Source organism: Schistocerca piceifrons, chromosome 1 (assembly GCF_021461385.2).
Source record: "Schistocerca piceifrons isolate TAMUIC-IGC-003096 chromosome 1, iqSchPice1.1, whole genome shotgun sequence".
NCBI lineage: Eukaryota > Metazoa > Arthropoda > Insecta > Orthoptera > Acrididae > Schistocerca > Schistocerca piceifrons.
The window spans coordinates 805,301,237-805,325,749 of record NC_060138.1 but is presented as its reverse complement, the minus strand read 5'-3'; the positions used below and the strand labels follow the sequence as shown (position 1 = coordinate 805,325,749).

Here is a 24,513-nt window from a genome sequence, read left to right as displayed (position 1 = left end):
AACACACACAGTAATTGGGCATATCCGTACCATAGGACAGAGAACCTGTCAACACTTCTATTCGATTTCTTCGAATTTTTTTGTCTTCATGAAAAACTCTTGACTTTTTTTCATAAAGTATATTATGAAATTAATAATTACAGCTCTTCATTGATCATAAGCCATTCTGCAAACTGAACTGTTTCCTTCTTTAAAAGCTCCATAATGTGCATTTACACTTATAGGCAAATCGATTCTCCTGTGTGTTATGACCTACCAAGTATGGTCTTTAATATTTCGAAAACTGAAAAACTTTTCCTTTATCGCGAGTTGATTGCATCTAATGAACTTACTATACCAAAAAACGAATTCATTTTCAGGTACCTGGAGGTCTGATGTCTGGGAAGACTATGGCTCTAAACGACCACACTGTGATGGACGAAACACAGGTAATTCTTTCTGCTTTTCTATTACGTCTTGGATTACCCGCCCGTTTTGTTCATCGTTTGTTCTGAGCAACTGTTTTCTCAGGGGAAGACAAACTCTCGCGGAATTATTTAAATATGCTTCTGCCAGGTATTTCAGTGCGATTTGCAGAGTATCCATGCAGACGTAGATGTAGAGAATCATTACTAACAAAACGATCGAATTTTGTAAATACTTTTTTGAAAAACAGTAACATACCAGAAAATTGAGAAACAGCTGTTGTTCTTCCATTATTTAAAAAATGGGATCGCAGAAAATGTGACAGTGATCTAAGTATTAGTTTTCTGAACTCTGGTTAAAAGATATACCCAAAACTAATAACAAATACACTTAAGATACTTTGGGAAACGTTTCTTACCGAAGAACAGAATGGGTTTCGGATGGGAAGATCTTTTTAGATAGTGTTTTTTCCATTCTGCCAAATTACTGAAAAACACAGAGAACACAATTATCCCTCATATATAGCATTTATTGACTATGAGAAAGCTTTTGATAAAGTTAACAGAGATCAATTATGGGAAATTTTAGAAAGAGTGGTATACCCTAGCATCTAACAAATGTAATTCAAAGTATGTATACACACAATAAAATTAAAGTACAAAAAGACAGTCCATTTGCGAGAAACATACGTCAAGGAGTGAGACAAGTGTTCCTTTATCACCCACGTTATTTAATATATACATAAATGACGTCGTAAAGACATGGAACAATAAAGTAGTGCGCCATTATAAGCTTAGTAATAAAGTTATAAATAAGTTTTTGAAAACACCCACAATTAGCACTTTGTATTTTTTACTTACTGCTTTTCTTCTTCAGATGATGAATTTCATCTTTGTCGCTGTCAATGTCATCGTATGCTACTGTACTTTAAACGTAAATTTAAGTAATATAGTATGCCCAGGTTAATCTTTAGAGCTGCCAGTCAACTTTAAACGCAGTCGTTAATGCTGTCAGCCAACTTCAAACTATAAATTCTGGTGATGCTCTTGTTCATTTGAAGTGCGAAACCTGTAAATAAGAAATACAATGAGTGATTTGTGGCTGTTTTGAAAACTTATTTTTAAAAGTCGCTGCCCCTGGAGCCAATGCCTGGTCTTACTGAAGTTATAAATACACTTATGTTTGAAGATAATCAAATAATCTTAGCGGACACAGAAGATAAATTACAGAGAGCAATTTGGTTCTTGCACAAGATGGCAGACGATTGTAAAATGATAATATCTAAAAGTAAAACTAAGATAATGGAATTCCATGGTAAAGAGCAATTAAGACCATAAATAATAACTGATGATAAGCTATTAGAAAAATAAATACCTTTAAAGACTGGGATTTAAGGTCTAATATAGTACAAACAATGATCAAGAATACATACCGAAAAAGTCCCAGCAGTTGGTAGGTACTCCAAATCGCAGTCTCTTTAAAGAAGCTAGAAATGAGACAGTACAATTTTTTTAATGTGATGGCAGTGCCTATTGTAACATATGGGTCAGAGACTTGGACCCTAACCGCCACTCAAAGGAGTAGGGTTGAGACAGCAGAGATGAGATTCTATCTGGTTGCAAACTTATAGATCAGGTAAAAAATATTGAGATAAGGAATGAAATGGGTGTCAAAAGCACACTTCAAAAAATAGAGGAGTACAGAAAGAAACGCATGAGCTCATTCACAAGATGTCAGAAGAACTAATACCTAAAATAGTATTCAAATACACACCTGAAGGTAAAATGAATGTTGGGTGTCCTAAGAAGAGATGGGAAGATCAGCTGCAGTCTACTTGGAATTGGAACAAGCGGGATATGATGATGATGTTTCAGTACATTAGGATACATACACATCATATAGTATGAAAGTTGCATTTTTGTGTATTTAACGTTCCTCAACTTTAGATCTGAAAAAGCTGTATATTCTTACTCTCGGACACGACGCCGTATGTTCTCACTCTCGGATACGAGATATCATTTCGTGCTTGTATATGAGTAGCGCGTAGATGTTTGTTTCTGTCGTTTTTGTCTTTAATGCTCTACTATACGGTGGGATTTTGCTATGGAGATCAACTATCTGCACTCCGTATGTTTATGTGTCATTTTATAGTACGCATGCGGATATACACTAATTGTATGATGATAAGAAGCCATCGACGTCAATCCACAAACTTAACGAATTACTAACTCATCACTGCAGTAATATTCAGTTATAATTTTACAAAAAGAAACCTCTGATGTAACGACTTTCAACTAGCTATTAATGGAGGAAAATGCACGATACGGACAAGCAGAGTTCCTATTGACTGCAGGATTGATGGATCAGATTAGAGTCTGTCTTCTCATTTAGATATTTCGAAGCAGATGTGCAGAGATATGAAATTTGACGATCACATAGAACCCGGTGTAGCTAAAGGACTCATCCGTCTTCATCCTTAAGACGCTGTAAGACAACAGTATGTCCTCAAAAGAGGTTGCACCCACGACGATTGTACGGACTGTAATTAAATGCATCTCAAGTGCAGGGAACCTATATCAGGTCGGACTAACTGAAACCATAAAGAAAATATAAACAAGAGAGATGCGAATGTAAAGGTTAGAGAGGCTAACAGAATACTGAAAAATCTAAGCTGACAGACACGTGAAGAAGGATGCCATACATCTCGCAAGAACCTGTTACAAAACTCGAAAATCGGGTTTCCAGTGCGGAAACTTCCATTATTCTCCAGTCCCTCACGTATCTGTGCTGCAAAGAGTTAGCAAATAAAACTAGAAAATGATAGTTGGCATAGATGAATACAAACGGTCATTCCCAACACGCTCCATCTGTGAATAGTACAGTAAGAAACAATATAGACCTTATAATTCAGATTAAATGGAGGTGTAGACAGTATCTGTTCAAGCCTCTCAATAACATGTGCAAAGCTGACATTGCAGTTGCAGCTTCTTCCACGCGCTGACACTGGATAGCAGAGCAGAACCCACCATCTCAGTTTCACTTTACAGTTCTTCCCAGGAGTTATCGAATATAATTAAAAAGTATCTGAATATAAATTTGGAATACTACATCTGTTTCAAATTCTTGGTAGATGAAGACGTAACAAGAACCATTTTTGTGTACTAACGTTGAAAGCCCAGTTTCGACGTCTTCAACTCTCCTGGATATACAGAGACAGGATAAAAATATGGAAATACCAAAAACTCGGCACTTTATCATGCTCAATATGGCGCATAAAACCCGTTGGCATTCAATACAGTTTCCAGTCGTCTCAGAATGAACATATTCAGGTCCTAAATGGTTTTCAAAGAAATCTTATACCCACCTTCCTGCAAAGTAGTGGAAAGTTCGGCTAACGGTGATGGAAGTGGATAGCGATCACACATCCTTCTCTCCAAAGCGAACCATAAAGATTCAATAATACTGAGATCTGGAGACTGTGATGATCAGAAGAGATGTGACAATTTATCCTCGTGCTCACAGAACCACTTCTGAACGATCCAATATGGGTGAACAGGAGCTCTATCGTCTTGAAACACACCATCACCATAAGGGAACAAACGCTGGACCGTGGGATGGACATGATCAGCCGAAATGGCCACATAATCTTTGGCAGTAATGCGACCTTGGGGACTAACCATGAGACCCATAAAATAGCATAATATGGCTGCTTAAATCTTAACTGAACCCCACTCTAGGGACGTAAACTAGGCCAGAAGTTGAAAACAGTGTGAATATCCGTAAGACACATGCAGCCAAATGAATTTCTCCCGCTGCTCCACAGACCTGGTCTTATGACTTTGGCTCCACGTTTTCCCGTTACGGGCATTTCCATCACTGATGAATGGTTTCGGAATTCCAGCTCGCTCTGCATTTCGCTGTTTATGTAGCTCTCTTCGTGTTGTTTTGGTACTGACAGTGTTTGCGAGTGCGACATTCAGCTCTGCAGTGGCTTTTACAGCTGTCGTTCTCGTATTTTTAGTCGCAGTCCTCTTCAATGACCGTCTGTCCCGATCCATCAACAAATACTTTCGTCCACGTTGTGACTTAGCGGATGATGTATTTTCGTTTGCCCTGTATGCGATATAAATTTTCGATAAGATGCCTCTTGAAACACCAAACACTTCAGCTCCCTGGGTGACGGAAACACCTACCATACGAACACCAACAATTTGCCCACGTTCGAATTCACTTATCTCCGACATAATGCACTCACAACAACATAGAACACTGTTCTGGCCACGACTGACAGTTGCAATGTACTGAGGTACATTGCACAGGTGACTTTCGTCGTCAAATACAGCAGCGCAAATTGCAGGCTCGGCTAACGTCTGCATTTATATCTAAGCAAGCATTTCTCGCGGTGTTTCCATATTTTTGTCCAGTCCCTGTATCTGAGACACATCACAGAACTCACTCTGTATACAGTGTTGTTCGCAAGATTTATACGGGGCATGTCAAAGCTTTTCTGCCACAGGGTTTCCCGTTCAGCTCGCGAATATTGCAACGGAAAAATGTGTCACTGTGTTTCTTTGCACGCAATCATACCAGGAAAAGATCAAAAATTCTCGCTATGCAACGCAGTCTTCTTTTGGGTCAATACGCTTTTTTCATTGTTTTCCCTTAAGTGCTTTCCATTCCTCAAGCGCACTCTGGAAGACCTTGCAAGTTGACTTCATTGCGTTACAAACGCTGCACGTTTTCACGATTTCTCTTCTTAGCAAAAATGAATAAAAAATGCAAACAAAAAAAATGGCTCTGAGCACTATGGAACTTCTGAGGTCATGAGTCCCCTAGAACTTAGAACTACTTAAACCTAACTAACCTATGGACACCACACACATCCATGCCCGAGGCAGGATTCGAACCTACGACCGTAGCGGTCACGCGGTTCCAAACTGTAGCGCCTAGAACCGCTAGGCCACTCCGGCCGGCAAAACGCAAACACCTTGAATACGAGTCAACATAAATCATGTCTTACTGGCGTAAAACTAAATTTTAAAAAAAAACTTCATTCCTTATTCTTGGCCGGCCGGTGTGGCCGTGCGATTCTAGGTGCCTAAGTGTGGAACCGCGTGACCGCTACGGTCGCAGGATCGAATCCTGCCTCGGGCATGGATGTGTATGATGTCCTTAGGTTAGTTAGGTTTAAGTAGTTCTAAGTTCTAGGGGACTGATGACCACAGATGTTAAGTCCCAACCTTATTCTTGGTAGAATGACACATAAAAACATGCAGTAATCACAGATGCAGTAATATATAAATTCGGTCCACAGACCGATGAATACTGAGTGTTTGAGGTCAACTTGAGTTCGCGCAGTCACGTGCATGTAGCGCTACAATACAAACGTAACGATACAAATATGCATCACGTGGGGGTGAAAGTATAATCCATTTCATTTAAGTTTAAGACAGTTGATTCAGTGATTTACAGGGAAACGCTCTTCATTTGAATCATATATCAATAATTTTGCAGGAGGAAACAGTGTCTAAAACTAAACATTATTTCATTGCAGAATTACATTATAACTTTATTTTATCATATTAGCGAACGTAAGGAAAGCAGAATTCCATCAACGCATAAACACAATAGTCCGCGTAACCCCCTTCACTTCACTGGCTGAAGCGAACGAGCACCAGTACTTTGATAATACTGACACTGGCGAAACTTTAAGCAGTATAAGGAACCCACTTAGGTCTGATAACTTAAAACATTATTCTGTGAGTTACAGGTAAAAACTGGATATTTATATTGCCCATTGATAATGCTCTGCAATAACGTGGAACCTATATGATGAAATAGTGTACATTTATCACAGTTGCAAAGGATGTCTTCCTCGAGACGATATGTGCGTTTGGATGTAAAAATATTTAGAGTAGAATGCACGTTTGGATGCATTTAGTTATATTCATTCAAATGCTAGAATATACGTGCCAACAATTTACTTATCAACATCCAACAGTCGAGGCCTGAAGTTATACTTACAATTTTCCCGTCTATTCCGTTTTAATAGCCCATGATGTTGTGTATATAAACCAATTAGTTACAGATGTGATAAATTACTATTCTCATAGTACTATTTTACCTTTTTTTCCTCTTGGGACTGCTGGAATGCGATTCACGTAACATTGATCCTAATAACACGGAAGTCATGACAGTTTTTTTTTTTGGGACATGGAACTACGAACTGGTCAACAATATTTTGAGGTTTGATACCATCGAGACTATATTAAGTCTCTCGTTTTCTTTAAAAATACAGGACACGCAAACGTACACTGTGGTATATAAGGCGGTCATAATAATCAAACATTTTATCGCAGTCAATAGGATTATATGTAATCCTTTCGTTTTTATTAGAGCGCAACAACTTGTCGACGATGAATTCGTTAGACACAGTCAATCTCACTTCTGACAAGATATACATCTACTTTTACATCTACATGAGTGCTCTGCAATTCACAAATAAGTGCCTGGCAGAGATTTCATCCAACCACCTTCAGGCTATTTCTCAACAATTCCACTCTCAAAGAGAGCGCGGCAGAAACGAATGAATCTTGCCGTGTGAGCTCTGATTTCTCTTATTTTTATTACAACGATCATTCCTCCCTCTATAGGTGGGCGCCCACGAAATAGAAAGCATTCTGAGGAGAAATGTCACCAACTTTCTCGTGTAACGATTCTGCCGCAACGAAAAATGCCTTTGTTTTAATGATCGCTACCCCAACTTGAGTATCATATCCATGGCACTCTCGCCTATTTCCCGATAGTACAAAACCAGCTGCCCTTCTTTGAATTTTTTCGATATCCACCGTTAATCCAGTAATACAGTACAAAAGAGGAGATGAAAATCTAATAGTTATGGGGGATTGGAATGCAGTTGTACTGGTAGGAGCAGATGAAATGGTTATAGGAGAATAACGGCTTGGGACAAAGAACGAGAGAGGAATAAGACCAATTGAATTCTGCAATAAATGTCAGCTAGTAACAGCGAATACTTTGTTCAAGAATCACAAGAGGAGGAGGTATGCTTGGAAAAGACAGGGTGATGCGGGAAGATTTCCGATAGATTACATCATGGTCAGACAGGGATTCCGAAACCAGATACTGGACTGTAAGGTTTACCCAGTGGCAGATATAGTCTCAGATCACAATGTAGTAGTGATGAAGAGTAGGCTGAAGTTTAATACTTTAGTCAGGAAGAATCAATACGCAAAGAAGTAGGATACAAAAGTACTGCGGAACGACGAGATACGCTTGAAGTTCTCTAAGGCTATAGATACAGCAATAAGGAATATCTCAGTGGGCATTCATTCGAAGAGGAATGGAAATCTCTAAAAAGGGCCAACACAGAAGTTGGGAAGAAAAACATGGATCAAAGAAGGTAACTGCAAAGAAACTGTGGGTAACAGAAGAAATACTTCGGTTGATTGGTGAAAGGAGAAAGTACAAAAATGTTCAGGAAAATTCAAGAATACAGAAATACAAGTCGCTGAGCAATGAAATAAATAGGAAGTGCAGGGAAGCTAAGATGAAATGGCTACATGAAAAATGTGAAGAATCGAAAAAGATATTATTTTCGGAAGGACTGACTCAGGATATAGAAAAGTCAAAACAATCTTCGGTGAAATTAAAAGCAAAGATGTGCCATTAAGAGTGCAACGGGAATTCCACTGTTAAATGCAGAGGAGACGTCGGATAGATGGAAAGAGTAGATTGAAGGCGTCTATCATGGGAAAGATTTGTCTGGTGCGATAGAAGGGAAACAGGAGTCGATAGGTAAGAGATAGGGGATCCAGTATTAGAATTAGAATGTAAAAGAGCTTTGAAGGAATTAAGATCAAATAAGGCAGAAGGGATAAATAACATTCCAGCAGACATTCTGAAGTCATTAGGGGAAGTGACAACAAAACGACTATTTACGTTGGTGTGTAGAATGTATGAATCTGGTGACGTACTATCTGGCTTTTGGAAAAATATCATCCACACTATTCCGAAGACGGCAAGAGCTGACAAGTGCTCATGTGTCCAAGTTGCTGACAAGAATGATATACAAGAGAATGGTAAAAACAAATTGAGGATTTGTTAAATGACGATCAATTTGGCTTTAGAAAATGTAAAGGTACCAGAGAGGCAATTCTGACGTTGTGGTTGATAACAGAAGCAAGACTGAAGAAAAATCAAGACATGTACATAGCGTTTGTTGACCAGGAAAAAGCGTTCACAATTTAAATTGGTGCGAGAAAAATAGGTGTAAGCTATAGCGAGAGACGGGTAATACACAATATGTACAAGAGCCAAGAGGGAATAGTAAGAGTGGAAGTGCTCGGATTAAAAAGGATGTAAGACAGGGATGTAGTCTTTCGCCCCTACCATTCAAACTGTACGTCGAAAAAGAAATGATAGAAAGAAAAGTAGGGTTTAGGAGTGGAATTAAAATTCAGAGTGAAAGGACGTCAATGATCCGATTTGCTGATGAGATTGCTATCCTCAGTGCAAGTGAGGAGGAGTTTGCAAGACAACAACCATCTGCACGAACAGTTCGACGACGTTTGCAGCAGCATGGACTATCAGCTCGGAGACCATGGCTGCGGTTACCTTTGACGCTGCATCACAGACAGGAGCGCCTGCGATGGTGTACTCAACGACGAACCTGGGTTCACGAATGGCTAACCGTCATTTTTTAGGATGAATCCAGGTTCTGTTTACAGCATCATGATGGTCGCATTCGTGTTTGGCGACATCGCGGTGAATGCACATTGGAAGCGTGTATTCGTCATCGCCATACTGGCGTATCACCCGGCGTGATGGTATGGGGTGCCATTGGTTACGTGTCTCGGTCACTTCTTGTTCGCATTGACGGCACTTTGAACAGTGGACGTTACATTTCGGATGTGTTACGACCCTTGGCTCTCCCCTTCATTCGATCCCTGCGAAACCCTACATTTCAGAAGGACAATGCACGACCGCATGTTGCAGGTCCTGTACGGGCCTTTCTGGATACAGAAAATGTTCGACCGCTGCCCTGGCCAGCGCGTTCTCCAGATCTTTCACCAGTTGAAAACGTCTGGTCAATGGTGGCCGAGCAACTGGCTCGTCACAATACGCCAGTCACTACTCGTGATGAACTGTGGTATCGTGTTGAAGCTGCATGGGCAACTGTACCTGTACACGCCATCCAAGCTCTATTTGACTCAATGCCCAAACGTATCAAGGCCGTTATTACGGCCAGAGGTGGTTGTTCTGGGTACTGATTTCTCAGGATCTATGCACCCAAATTGCGTGAATATGTAATCAGATGTTAGTTCTAGTATAATATATTTGTCCAATGAATACCCGTTTATCATCTGCATTTCTTCTTGGTGTAGCAATTTTAATGGCCAGTAGTATATATATATATATATATATATATATATATATATAATTTGAGGTTTATTAGCCGCTCGTTGCTATTGCATAATGGACTGACAGTGGACTGCGGTTCACAAACTGCCTGCGCCTTATCTGGACTATTTCCGTTCCTGCTGACGGCCAGTAGCGAAAGTCTTGAACACGCGGCTACCGCGTCCCTGGGCGGCAGCGGCAGTGGTGACCTGCGCGCTGACCCAGGCCGGCCGCCGTGATAAGAGCGGCGGTGGGCGCGCCTCCCGCCACTCCAGCCCAGCACCGCGGCGCGCACAGACCTCCCCGTACCCACCCACAAGCCAGCAGACATGTACGGTCGACGCCAGCACGTCGCCACAGAGCAGCAGCTCGATACGGTGAGTCTCCAGTGGCGGGACACTACACTGGTCTAACAATCGATAGCTCTGCCGATCATTCGGATTTTTCAGTCGAATGGAACCACCGCAAGTATTTAATGTCTGCGGCCATGTCGACTATATGAATGTTTTCACTCACTATCTGGGCTTCACTGGTTCCACTCAATTTGATAATATGACACAACCGACTGACACAAATCTCTGACACTTACGGGTTAGCTTTCTTGTTTTTTTGTTTTTTTTTTTTCGCTTTATTTTTTTGTGAGTCATCACTCTTCTAAATGATTTGATGCGGCCGGCCGCGAATTTCTCTTCTGTGCCAGCCACTTCATCTCAGAGTATCACTAGCAACCTACGTCCTCAGTTATTCGCTGGATATATTCCTGTCTCTGCCGTCCTCTTTAGTATTTGCCCTTTACAGCTCCGTCTAGTACCGTGGAAGTTATTCCTGATGTCTTAACAGATGTCTTAATATCCTGCCCTTTCTTCTTGTCAGTGTTTTCCAAATATTCCTTTTCTCGCTGATTCTGCGGAGAACCTCCTCGTTCCTTATCTTATCAGTCCACTTAATTTTCAACGTCCTTCTGTAGCATCACATTTCAAATGCTTCGATTCTCTTCTGTTCCAGTTTTCCTACAGTCTGTTTCACTACCATCAACGTTGTGCTCCAAACGTGCATACTCAGAAATTTCTTGCTCAAGGCCTATGTTTCTTCAATAGTAGACCTCTCTTGGTGCCGGCTGTCGTGGCCGAGAGGTTCTAGGCGCTACAGTCTGGAACCGTGCGATCGCTACGGTGGCAGGTTCGAATCCTACCTCGGGCATGGATGTGTGTGATGTCCTTACGTTAGTTAGGTTTAAGTAGTTCTAAGTTCTAGGGGACTGATGACCTCTGAAGCTAACTCCCATAATGCTCAGAGCCATTTGAACCTCTCTTGGCCAGGAATGCCCTTTTTGCCGTTTGCTAGTCTGCTTTTGATGTCCTCCTTGCTCCTTCCGCCATTCGTTATTTTGCTGCCTAGGTAGCAGAATTCCTTAACTTGATTTACTTGGTGACTATCAATCCTGATGTTAATTTTCTCGTTCTTCTCATTCCTACTACCACTCATTACTTTCGTCTTTCTTCAGCCTTCCGCTGTGGCCGACTGGTCCTTGGCGCTTCAGTCCGGAACCGTGCTGCTGCTACGGTCGCAGGTTCGAATCCTTCCTCGGGCATGGATGTGTGTGATGCCGTTAGGTTAGTTCGGTTTAAGTAGTTCTAAGTTGTAGGGGACTGATGATCTCAGATGTTAAGTCCCATAGTGCTCAGAGCCATCTGAACCATTTTATTCGTCTTTCTTCGATTGACTCTCAGTCCACATTCTGTACTTATTAGACTGTTCACTCGATTCAATAGATCCCGTAATTCTTCTTCACTTTCACTGAGGATAGCAATTTTATCAGGGAATTTTGTCATTGATATCTTCATCTTTAATTTCAGTTTCACTCTCGAACCTTTCTTTTATTTTCGTCATTGCTTCATCGATGAACGATAGGGGCGGAAGACTACTCCCTTTTTCAGCTGAGCACTTCGTTCTTGGTCTTTCACTCTTGTTGTTCCGTCCTGGCTCTTGTAAATATTGTGTTACCCGTCTTTCCCTACAGACGGCATCCTATCTATCGTCTCACTACTACCTACCTATCTACTTATAAGAAATAGTGTGTACTCTCTGCCTACGGCAGATGTATGAATCTCTCGGTTCAGTTTCTGGGTTTGAGACTTTTCATTTGGGGTTTGTTTGGGGAAGGAGACCAGACAGCGAGGTCATCGGTCTCATCTGATTGGGGAAGGACGGGGAAGGGGGGAAGGAAGTCGGCCGTGCCCTTTCAAAGGAACCATCCCGGCATTTGCCTGGAGCGATTTAGGGAAATCACGGAAAACCTAAATCAGGATGGCCGGACGTGGGATTGAACCGTCGTCCTCCCGAATGCGAGTCCAGTGTCTAACCACTGCGCCACCTCGCTCTGTGAGACGCTTCAATTACTTTACTTTTTCGCGCTTCTCTTGCATGAGCCATTATTAGGGTTCCCATCTTTCTTAAGACAAATAACGTATCTTATTTCAAGGAGAGCTGAATAAATAGTCTAAATTGGAAATTTGTGGTAAGGACTATGGGACCAAACTGCTGAGGTTATCGGTCTCTACGATAACGCACTACTTAGTCTAACAAACTGACTTACGCTAAGGACAAGACACACACACACACACACACACACACACACACACACACACACACACACACACACACACACTCATGCCCGAGGGAGGACTCGAAACTCTGGCGGGGGGAGCCGCGCGAACAGTGGCAAGACGCCTGAGACCGCACGGCTACCACGAGAGGCAATAAATAGTCTATAGGGATGGCCTCCGGCCACACTCTACCACTGATCTTGCCAAATACTGATTAACATGCCGACACCGTGTAGATGAGAGATAAGTCTAGACAAAGCAAGACGTTTCTTCCAAACCACGATCCTGAAACGGAGAATGCACGTTACTTATGAACAAACAACAACGGTGCAGGCCATTTTCTAAAATAAAATTGTTCAGAAATAGCTTTACGTCGAGTTACGTCCATTTGAAAATAGCCTTAGCGGCCTTTGCTGTGATGCGTTCTGTGCTATGCCTAATGCGCAACTCGAATAACTCATAAAGAACTGGTTGAAAAAAATGTGCTCTTTAATACAAAATGATCCTCATTGTGTTATGTAAGTGAGTGGTAGAAGTGACGACGGACTTACTCCACGCCACTGCGCCGCACACTTTGTAAATCTGACTTCAGATGTTACAAGCAGTTCATAAGGCCTTCCTAAACTGAGAGAAAGCACGATAGAAGTTAAAAATAAAGATTTGGTCGGCACTTTTGCAGTAAAAATCTTCTTCTCTGAGTACACATTTAAAGTGTATATTGGCATGTTGTAACCGTTTACTGTCCTCCAGTTTACTTGTGTGTCGATGAGATGTTAATTTCTTAACAAGACGCTGCCCCACCCTCATTGGGGTTGTAGAGGCTGGTGCCTGTTTCGATGTTCCTAATGTGCGACTCTGTTTTACAGGCATAATTGGTCCCTCCTACGGCGTTAGCTATTCCTTAGATTCAGATTGGATGTTGACTGGATGTGGTATTTGAGTTCGGAGCAATTTGGGTCCAGCGAAATGGTCCTGATGTCTGTTTATCAAACATTCACTTTGAAACCTGATTATCAAATATATGTCCAACTTAAACCGTGACGAACTAAAATAGATTCAAAATTGTCGCATCGAAACGCATACGTTAAGGTGAACAAAAACTGTACCGTACTAAAATCTACTTTGATGTCAGTTTATTATCAGAACTGTCTACACTGTTTTTGTTTTTGACTTCAGTCCAAAAACTTGTTTGATACATCTCCCCATGCTAGTCTATCCCGTGCAAGCTTCTGCATCTCCGAATAACTACTACAACCTAACTGGTGCAATATACATCCTTCTGAATCTGATTACTGTATTCATCTCTTGGTCTCCCTCTACAATTTTTACCCCCCAGTACTAAATTGGTGAGTCTTTGATGTCTCAGAATGAGTTCTATCAACCTATCCCTTCTTTTAGTCAAGTTGTGCCCCAAATTTCTTGTCTCCTCAATTCTATTTAGTACCTCCTCATTAGTTATATGATCTATCCCTCTAATCTTCAACATTCGTATGTAGCACAAGATTTCAAAAGGTTCTGTTTTCTTCTTGTCTGAACCTTTTTAGCGTCCACGTTTCACTTCCATACATGGTTACACTCTATACAAATACCTTCAGAAAAGACTTCCTAACACTTAAATATATGTTCGATATTAATAAATTTCTCTCCTTCGGAAATGCATTTCATAAGTTATTTTGCCGCCCAAATACAAAACTCATCTACTGCTTTAAGCGTCTCGTTTCCTAATCCAGTTTCCTCAGCCTCAACAGATTTACTTCGACTACATTCCACAATCCTTATCTCGCTTTTGTTGATGTTCATCTTATATCCTCCCTTCAAGACACTGCCCATTCCGTTTAACTGCTCTTCTAAGTCCTTTACTGTCTCTGGCAGAATTACAATGTCATCGGCAAACCTCAAAGTTTTTATTTCTTCTTCCTGAACTTTAATTCCTGTTCCAAATTTTTCTTGGGTTTTCTTTACAACTTGCTCAGAGTACAGAATGAATAACATCGGGGATAGGCTACAACCCTGTCCCACTCTCTTTTCAACCACTGCTTTCCTTTCGTGATCTTCGACTATTATAACTGTGGTCTGATTTCTGTACAACTTGTAAATAGCCTTTCGCTTCCTGTATTTTACACCTACTACTTTCAGAATTTCAAAGAGAATATGCCACCCAACATCGTCAAAAGTTTTCTCTAAGTCTAAAAATTCTACAAACATGGTTTGTCCTTCCATAACTTATCTTCTACGAAAAGTCATGGTTCAGTATTGCCTCGCGTGTTCCTACATTTCTCCGAAATCCAAACATCTTCCACGAGTTCAGCTGTCTACACTACCTGATGTAGCTGACGATTTCACTATCTTAGCACTGTTTTGTGGTGCTTTTGTCACATTATTGGTATCTCAGAAACACTGAAAAGTGGGACTGAAGTAAGCAATAGAGAGCGATACCGTGGAGCAGACGTTAGTCAGTATTCATATATCCTTTTCAGCTGCAGTGAATCCCTCGAGAAAGTAGCATAGAAGAAGCGTCCACTGGAAGCCACACTTATAAGAAGTTGTAGGATCATTGAACTACAAGCAAAGGTGTCTGTTAGGCAAATCCAAGACAACAAAACTAATTTTAAAAAAACAAATTTTATTTATATAAAGATTCAAATACAATATTTTCCCAGATAATCTGTCTTAAAATAGTAGTTTCAAGTAATCTTATTGGCTAATTGATAAATGCCTACCCCTCATACCACTGAAGCTACTTACAATATCATAACTTCGTTCTCTTAAAACATCGCCTTCAACACTGGTCGAAGCAAACATTGGATGTGTAAGGGCTTCTCAGCGAAACTTCTGCAGTTTACTCGAAAGAACAGGCACGCCAGATCCGGGTAAGTCATTATGACCTTTTTCTTTGACTGGAAGGGTCGGCTGCTTATTGACTTTCTGGAACACGGCGTCACAGTTAAAGCACAGCGGTACGTGGAGTCTTTGTAAAAAATGAAGCGCACAGTCAACTGCATCATTCTGTTGCAAGATAATGCCAGTCCACATCATGGCAAGGCTGTTTTTACTACGCTGCATATGTTTCGCTGAGAAGCTCCTACACGTCTTCCGCACCGTACCGATTTCTACCCATCCGATTTCCATATCTTTGGCTCGCTGAAGAAAGACTTTTATGACCATCGATTTGCTTCGGACAAAGAGGTGCACGCCTGTATACATTCATGGTTCCGTTGGCAACCGCAAACATTTTTCCATGAAGAATCTGACGGTCTTGTCTCACAGCAGAATAAATGTATTAAGAGTTACGACGATTTCTGTTGAAATAATAAAGAGATCAATTACTTTTTTCCATTTGTCTCGGTTCCATTTGACTGCACTTCATAATTACTTTGCAGAGCTCTGTAGCACATGGAGGACACAAAAACTTTATGTACCATTTTGAGAATCCTGTCGACCGACTCCCTCATAGCGGATCATTAACAAAACCCTAAGAGTGGCAATCGGAGGAAACCAAACCTAATTAAGAAAGGCACACGATAATTTCTGAGACATATTTGTCTGTTTGTAGCATGAGGTCGAGCATCCTCATGTTGGCAGACAGTATTCCTTCATGGATGTAATGAATGTTGGACCTAGTAGAGTGGCTGCAAGTAGGTTGGTTTCATTCAGGATTTCAGTACACTATTCTATTCCCCATTGTTCTAGTTAGGATAACTTTATTTTTCAATATAAACACCGTTCCTTACTCCACCTTACTGGGAGGGTCTGTATGCCCGCCATGGTACAACTCTACTAGTCGACGCCAGAGCCAACGTCTTGCAGCATCAATAACTCCCCATCACCAACATACTGCTTCCCGCGGAGTGCATCCTTCATTGGGCCTAACAGATGGAATGTGCGAGATCCCGACTGCAGGACAGATAATGAAGAAGAGTCCAAGAAAGTTTTGTGAGATCCTCTCGGGTGTGCAGGCTTATATGGGGCATTGCTTTGTCACAGAGAAGGAGAATTTTATTTGCATTTTTGTGGCAACGCACAGGCTGAAGTCGTTTCTTGAACTTCCTGAAAGCAGAACAATACACTTCACCGTTGATCGTTGCACCCACCGTGACGGAGGACATAAAACATAATAACCGCTTCAGAGCTCCAGAAGACCATCGCAATGACTTTACCGGCTGAGGGTGCAGCTTCGAACTTTTTCTTCGGAGAAGGTTTGGTGTGAGGCCACTCAATGGATTGCCGTTTCGTCTCCGGTTCGAAGTCGTGAACGCATGTTTCATCGCCTGTGATGATGTTCGATAAATATTGTCACGATCAGCCTCGTAATGTGCCTTGTGTTAGGCGGCGAGGAATTCAGCGGACACACACCTTTGGGTACCCTATTCGTTGGACGAGTGTGTCAGCACTACCAACAGAGATGCACAGTTGAGCAGCGAGATGTTTGATTGTGACCCGTCTAACATGTCGAATGAGGGTGTCGGAACGTTCCAACATTTTAGCAGTGACAGCTGTGTACGCCTAATAGGGACGCAGCAGAAAGGACAGGTTTGCGCGTCCGTGTTGCGATGATGACAGACGTCTCGCCCAACGACTCACTGTGCTTTTGTTCACTGCCAGATGTCCGTAGACATTCGCAAGCGCCTGCGAATACCTGCCATGCTCTGGTTTTCCGCCAAAAGAAACTCAATGACGTCTGTCTGCTTGGAACGCAGCTCCGTTACAGACGCCATTTTGAAGGCTATGTATAGCACCGCCACAAATCGGATCTTCATGAAGTATATGAGCTGAATCGTGAATGTTTCACGATGTCCAACAACAAATTCTGCATTTTTATCAACCAAAATTGGCAGAGAAACAAAGTGTTGCATTACCTATTGAATGTCCCTCGTATTACGTTAAAGTTACGAACATCTGTTTAATACATTGGTGTCCAAAATTTGAGGACGAAAGCAAGTGCCAAGTAGACTGCTCGATGAAACTTGATCCCTACATAGAAAAAGCTGCTACAGTACAGTACAGGAGGTAACTGAAACCAGTACAAATGTACACTTCCAGTCAAAGATTATTATTGCATTGAAATCCCCGCGTTGGATGTTACAAAAGGTAAAACACGGTTCTTAAAAGGAAGTGCGATCACCATGGACGGCAGTGCCTTCTCAGAAGCGAGCTCACACTCTGGCCACGAGGGTGGTAAGGACTTCTTGTGGTACGGCTTCCCATTGCTTCACTAGCCGCATTCAAGAACTGCTGGACGGTCCTTCCTGCAAGTGGACCTGCTGCAATACGGCTGCCAAACGTACTCTCATTGACGAGAGGTGGGAACACGTAATGCACCCAAGAACATGGTCGAACACGATTGGTTTGGTGGTCCAGGCGTTATGCTGTGGATATGCATAATGAAACGTGAGCATACTGACCTCCATATCACTGGACACTGTGCAGTCAACGGTTAACGTTATTGTGTCACTGTACTCCTTCCCCGTGTGCGTCTTTCCAGGGCTTCATTCGACCCTGACTTTATTTTGTGGATGACAACTCACGACAGTCTCGAATTGCGCAAGTGGAGGAGCTCTTGGACCGAGAGGATATTCGGGAATGGACTGACTTCCCCGTCCCCCCGCCGTAAATTTCATCGATCACGTCTGGGATGCGTTGCGGAGATGACCTTCAGCACGACAAAGGGCACTAGTGACCATACAGCAGCTACTGATGGCGCTGGTGGAGGACTCGAACCCTCTACCACAATAACTCCTTCCCAACCTTGTGGCCAGGATGGGAGCACGTTACAGAGCATGTATTACGGTCCCTGGTGACAATACACCCGCCTTTTGCAATGCCCAAGGGGACCATCATGAATCGCGGTGAATTAATGTATTTACTATCTTTGAATCAGAGTGTAGTTTCTGTTCATATCGCTGCGTATTTCTTTCAGTTACCTACGGTAGTTATTTCTATGTATGGACAAAGTTTCATCGAACTATGTTACTTAGTAGTGATACATCATTTGAAAGTTACTTTCATTTTCAAGTTTTGTACCTCAGTGTATCTAACCTAAAGCTGAACAATTATGAATCTACATAAGGAAGTCCTCGTGAAAAATTTGTTTGAATTTCAAGCTTCAAATGGCTCTAAGCACTATGGGACTTAACATCTGAGGTCATCAGTCCCCTACACTTAGAACTAAACCTAACTAACCTAACGACATCACACACATCCATTCCCGAGGCAGGATACGAACCCGCGACGTAGCGGTCGAGCGGTTACAGACTGAAGCCCCTAGAACCGCTCGGTCACAGAGGACGGTGACTTTCAGGGGTACCTCGTGTTTGGCACGGGAAAACGGAGAAAGTAGTTGCTTGTCAGAAAGACGTGTCTCGTAATATCTAGGCATGTTAAAGTGTCGCCCAGTGTAGCGGCCATGATGACACTTTAATACACTCCTGGAAAATGAAATAAGAACACCGTGAATTCATTGTCCCAGGAAGGGGAAACTTTATTGACACATTCCTGGGGTCAGATACATCACATGATCACACTGACAGAACCACAGGCACATAGACACAGGCAACAGAGCATGCACAATGTCGGCACTAGTACAGTGTATATCCACCTTTCGCAGCAATGCAGGCTGCTATTCTCCCATGGAGACGATCGTAGAGATGCTGGATGTAGTCCTGTGGAACGGCTTGCCATGCCATTTCCACCTGGCGCCTCAGTTGGACCAGCGTTCGTGCTGGACGTGCAGACCGCGTGAGACGACGCTTCATCCAGTCCCAAACATGCTCAATGGGGGACAGATCCGGAGATCTTGCTGGCCAGGGTAGTTGACTTACACCTTCTAGAGCACGTTGGGTGGCACGGGATACATGCGGACGTGCATTGTCCCGTTGGAACAGCAAGTTCCCTTGCCGGTCTAGGAATGGTAGAACGATGGGTTCGATGACGGTTTGGATGTACCGTGCACTATTCAGTGTCCCCTCGACGATCACCAGTGGTGTACGGCCAGTGTAGGAGATCGCTCCCCACACCATGATGCCGGGTGTTGGCCCTGTGTGCCTCGGTCGTATGCAGTCCTGATTTTGGCGCTCACCTGCACGGCGCCAAACACGCATACGACCATCATTGGCACCAAGGCAGAAGCGACTCTCATCGCTGAAGACGACACGTCTCCATTCGTCCCTCCATTCAATCTTGTCGCGACACCACTGGAGGCGGGCTGCACGATGTTGGGGCGTGAGCGGAAGACGGCCTAACGGTGTGCGGGACCGTAGCCCAGCTTCATGGAGACGGTTGCGAATGGTCCTCGCCGATACCCCAGGAGCAACAGTGTCCCTAATTTGCTGGGAAGTGGCGGTGCGATCCCCTACGGCACTGCGTAGGATCCTACGGTCTTGGCGTGCATCCGTGCGTCGCTGCGGTCCGGTCCCAGGTCGACGGGCACGTGCACCTTCCGCCGACCACTGGCGACAACATCGATGTACTGTGGAGACCTCACGCCCCACGTGTTGAGCAATTCGGCGGTACGTCCACCCGGCCTCCCGCATGCCCACTATACGCCCTCGCTCAAAGTCCGTCAACTGCACATACGGTTCACGTCCACGCTGTCGCGGCATGCTACGTGTTAAAGACTGCGATGGAGCTCCGTATGCCACGGCAAACTGGCTGACACTGACGGCGGCGGTGCACAAATGATGCGCAGCTAGCGCCATTCGACGGCCAACACCGCGGTTCCTGGTGTGTCCGCTGTGCCGTGCGTGTGATAATTGCTTGTACAGCCCTCTCGCAGTGTCCGGAGCAAGTATGGTGGGTCTGACACACCGGTGTCAATGTGTTCTTTTTTCCATTTCCAGGAGTGTATATCTGATACATAAGTGGAATAAGAATCGACAAATGAATATTACTAAAATCTCGTAGTTACCTTTTCTTAATTTGTTGCAGTTAACATTAAAAATCATTACGTAAATTTGTACAAATCTGCTATTTCGAACCTGGAGATACTAACCAAGCAATTTCGACTTCTACGAAATCATCGACAACAAAACCAAGAATATTGCGGTCCCTCATTTTCTTGGCCGAAAAAGGGGTCTGTAGCGCTGAACTCGCGTCAGATGTGGCGACACACTCAAATTCTGTCCAAGGCACAGAAGTATGAAAATATCACGGTCTCACAGTGACAGGGTTATTAGAACTGTTACGATAATATCCCCCCCATGAACCATGGACCTTGCCGTTGGTGGGGAGGCTTGCGTGCCTCAGCGATACAGATAGCCGTACCGTAGGTACAACCATAACGGAGGGGTATCTGTTGAGAGGCCAGACAAACGTGTGGTTCCTGAAGAGGGGCAGCAGCCTTTTCAGTAGTTGCAAGGGCAACAGTCTGGATGATTGACTGATCTGGCCTTGTAACAATAACCAAAACGGCCTTGCTGTGCTGGTACTGCGAACGGCTGAAAGCAAGGGGAAACTACGGCCGTAATTTTTCCCGAGGGCATGCAGCTTTACTGTATGATTAAATGATGATGACGTCCTCTTGGGTAAAATATTCCGGAGGTAAAATAGTCCCCCATTCGGATCTCCGGGCGGGGACTACTCAAGAGGATGTCGTTATCAGGAGAAAGAAAACTGGCGTTCTACGGATCGGAGCGTGGAATGTCAGATCCCTTAATCGGGCAGGTAGCTTAGAAAATTTAAAAAGGGAAATGGATAGGTTAAAGTTAGATATAGTGGGAATTAGTGAAGTTCGGTGGCAGGAGGAACAAGACTTCTGGTCAGGTGACTACAGGGTTATAAACACAAAGTCAAATAGGGGTAATGCAGGAGTAGGTTTAATAATGAATAAAAAAATAGGAATGCGGGTAAGCTACTACAAACAGCATAGTGAACGCATTATTGTGGCCAAGACAGATACGAAGCCCACACCTACTACAGTAGTACAAGTTTATATGCCAACTAGCTCTGCAGATGACGAAGAAATTGAAGAAATGTATGATGAAATAAAAGAAATTATTCAGATAGTGAAGGGAGACGAAAATTTAATAGTCATGGGTGACTGGAATTCGAGTGTAGGAAAAGGGAGAGAAGGAAACGTAGTAGGTGAATATGGATTGGGGCTAAGAAATGAAAGAGGAAGCCGCCTGATAGAATTTTGCACAGAGCACAACTTAATCATAGCTAACACTTGGTTTAAGAATCATGATAGAAGGTTGTATACATGGAAGAACCCTGGAGGTACTAAAAGGTATCAGATAGATTATATAATGGTAAGACAGAGATTTAGGAACCAGGTTTTAAATTGTAAGACATTTCCAGGGGCAGATGTGGACTCTGACCACAATCTATTGGTTATGACCTGTAGATTAAAACTGAAGAAACTGCAAAAAGGTGGGAATTTAAGGAGGTGGGACCTGGATAAACTGAAAGAACCAGAGGTTGTACAGAGTTTCAGGGAGAGCATAAGGGAACTATTGAAAGGAATGGGGGAAAGAAATACAGTAGAAGAGGAATGGGTAGCTCTGAGGGATGAAGTAGTGAAGGCAGCAGACGATCAAGTACGTAAAAAGAAGAGGGTTAGTAGAAATCCTTGGGTAACAGAAGAAATATTGAATTTAATTGATGAAAGGAGAAAATATAAAAATGCAGTAAATGAAGCAGGCAAAAAGGAATACAAACGTCTCAAAAATGAGATCGACAGGAAGTGCAAAATGGCTAAGCAGGGATGGCTAGAGGACAAATGTAAGGATGTAGAGGCTTATCTCACTAGGGGTAAGATAGATACTGCCTACAGGAAAATTAAAGAGACCTTTGGAGATAAGAGAACCACATGTATGAACATCAAGAGCTCAGATGGAAACCCAGTTCTAAGCAGAGAAGGGAAAGCAGAAAGGTGGAAGGAGTATATAGAGGGTCTATACAAGGGCGATGCACTTGAGGACAATATTATGGAAATGGAAGAGGATGTAGATGAAGATGAAATGGAAGATACGATACTGCGTGAAGAGTTTGACAGAGCACTGAAGGACCTGAGTCGAAACAAGGCCCCCGGAGTAGACAACATTCCATTGGAACTACTGACGGCCTTAGGAGAGCCAGTCCTGACAAAACTCTACCATCTGGTGAGCAAGATGTATGAAACAGGCGAAATACCCTCAGACTTCAAGAAGAATATAATAATTCCAATCCCAAAGAAAGCAGGTGTTGATAGATGTGAAAAGTACCGAACAATCAGTTTAATAAGCCACAGCTGCAAAGTACTAACACGAATTCTTTACAGACGAATGGAAAAACTAGTAGAAGCCAACCTCGGGGAAGATCAGTTTGGATTCCGTAGAAATACTGGAACACGTGAGGCAATACTGACCTTACGACTTATCTTAGAAGAAAGATTAAGGAAAGGCAAACCTACGTTTCTAGCATTTGTAGACTTAGAGAAAGCTTTTGACAATGTTGACTGGAATACTCTCATTCAAATTCTAAAGGTGGCAGGGGTAAAATACAGGGAGCGAAAGGCTATTTACAACTTGTACAGAAACCAGATGGCAGTTATAAGAGTTGAGGGACATGAAAGGGAAGCAGTGGTTGGGAAGGGAGTGAGACAGGGTTGTAGCCTCTCCCCGATGTTATTCAATCTGTATATTGAGCAAGCAGTAAAGGAAACAAAAGAAAAATTTGGAGTAGGTATTAAAATCCATGGAGAAGAAATAAAAACTTTAAGGTTCGCCGATGACATTGTAATTCTGTCAGAGACAGCAAAGGACTTGGAAGAGCAGTTGAACGGAATGGATGGTGTCTTGAAGGGAGGATATAAGATGAACATCAACAAAAGCAAAACGAGGATAATGGAATGTAGTCGAGTTAAGTCGGGTGATGCTGAGGGTATTAGATTAGGAAATGAGACACTTAAAGTAGTAAAGGAGTTTTGCTATTTGGGGAGCAAAATAACTGATGATGGACGAAGTAGAGAGGATATAAAATGTAGACTGGCAATGGCAAGGAAAGCGTTTCTGAAGAAGAGAAATTTGTTAACATCCAGTATAGATTTAAGTGTCAGGAAGTTATTTCTGAAAGTATTCGTATGGAGTGTAGCCATGTATGGAAGTGAAACATGGACGGTAAATAGTTTGGACAAGAAGAGAATAGAAGCTTTCGAAATGTGGTGCTACAGAAGAATGCTGAAGATTAGATGGGTAGATCACATAACTAATGAGGAAGTATTGAATAGGATTGGGGAGAAGAGAAGTTTGTGGCACAACTTGACCAGAAGAAGGGATCGGTTGGTAGGACATGTTCTGAGGCATCAAGGGATCACCAATTTAGTATTGGAGGGCAGCGTGGAGGGTAAAAATCATAGGGGGAGACCAAGAGATGAATACACTAAGCAGATTCAGAAGGATGTAGGTTGCAGTAGGTACTGGGAGATGAAGAAGCTTGCACAGGATAGAGTAGCATTGAGAGCTGCATCAAACCAGTCTCAGGACTGAAGACCACAACAACAAACAACAACGATAAAATTTTGTGCCTGATGGAAGTGGCAGATGCACTTTGTTTGTATGACAACGGCGCAAAAATGTCAATACCAACTATCTTCAGTCGACACAGTGATTCATTTTCACTTCGAAATTCGTAGAAATCTTTTAATTCTTCTCCTTCATGGTCTTCTTTTTCTTCTGATTTTTCGTCTTCTTTCACCATACAATGTAACTTTTTTTTACCTTCGACGCGTTATTGAGGAAATACAGTCAAGATATTTCTTAATGTTAGTGATGTTCTTTCACTATTCTCGAAAGAAAATGCAACGGCGATGCTTCAAACGGCAGATTGTTGATAATCTCACCTCCTCGTTCCGTAGAAGCAAGAAATACAATACAGATTTCACCTCTCCTTCCACATGATGTGACGCAGTAATGTAAATTCTAAATAGAGCTTCCTGTGTTTACTTTGTCTTCAACACACCTTAACCCTGAAGTCAGCGGCGGAGTCGTCCAAATTGGATCGCTTCTTTATCCTACGCCTGAAGCGTAACTGATAGGAAGTTTGCGGGAGACATGAATGAAAAAAAAAACACATCATTCACATGCGGCAGTAAATTTGTGTTTCGAAG

General features: G+C 42.6%; 1 long non-coding RNA gene across 1 annotated transcript in view; it reads right to left on the bottom strand.

Annotated features, from left to right (window-relative positions):
• Positions 1–1,307: 1,307 nt before the first annotated feature.
• Positions 1,308–24,513, bottom strand: part of LOC124713969 — a 39,432-nt gene continuing 16,226 nt past the window's right edge. The window contains exon 3 of the long non-coding RNA XR_007005638.1: positions 1,308–1,473. This is a non-coding gene — a long non-coding RNA (uncharacterized LOC124713969). The remainder of the gene's footprint in view (positions 1,474–24,513) is intronic.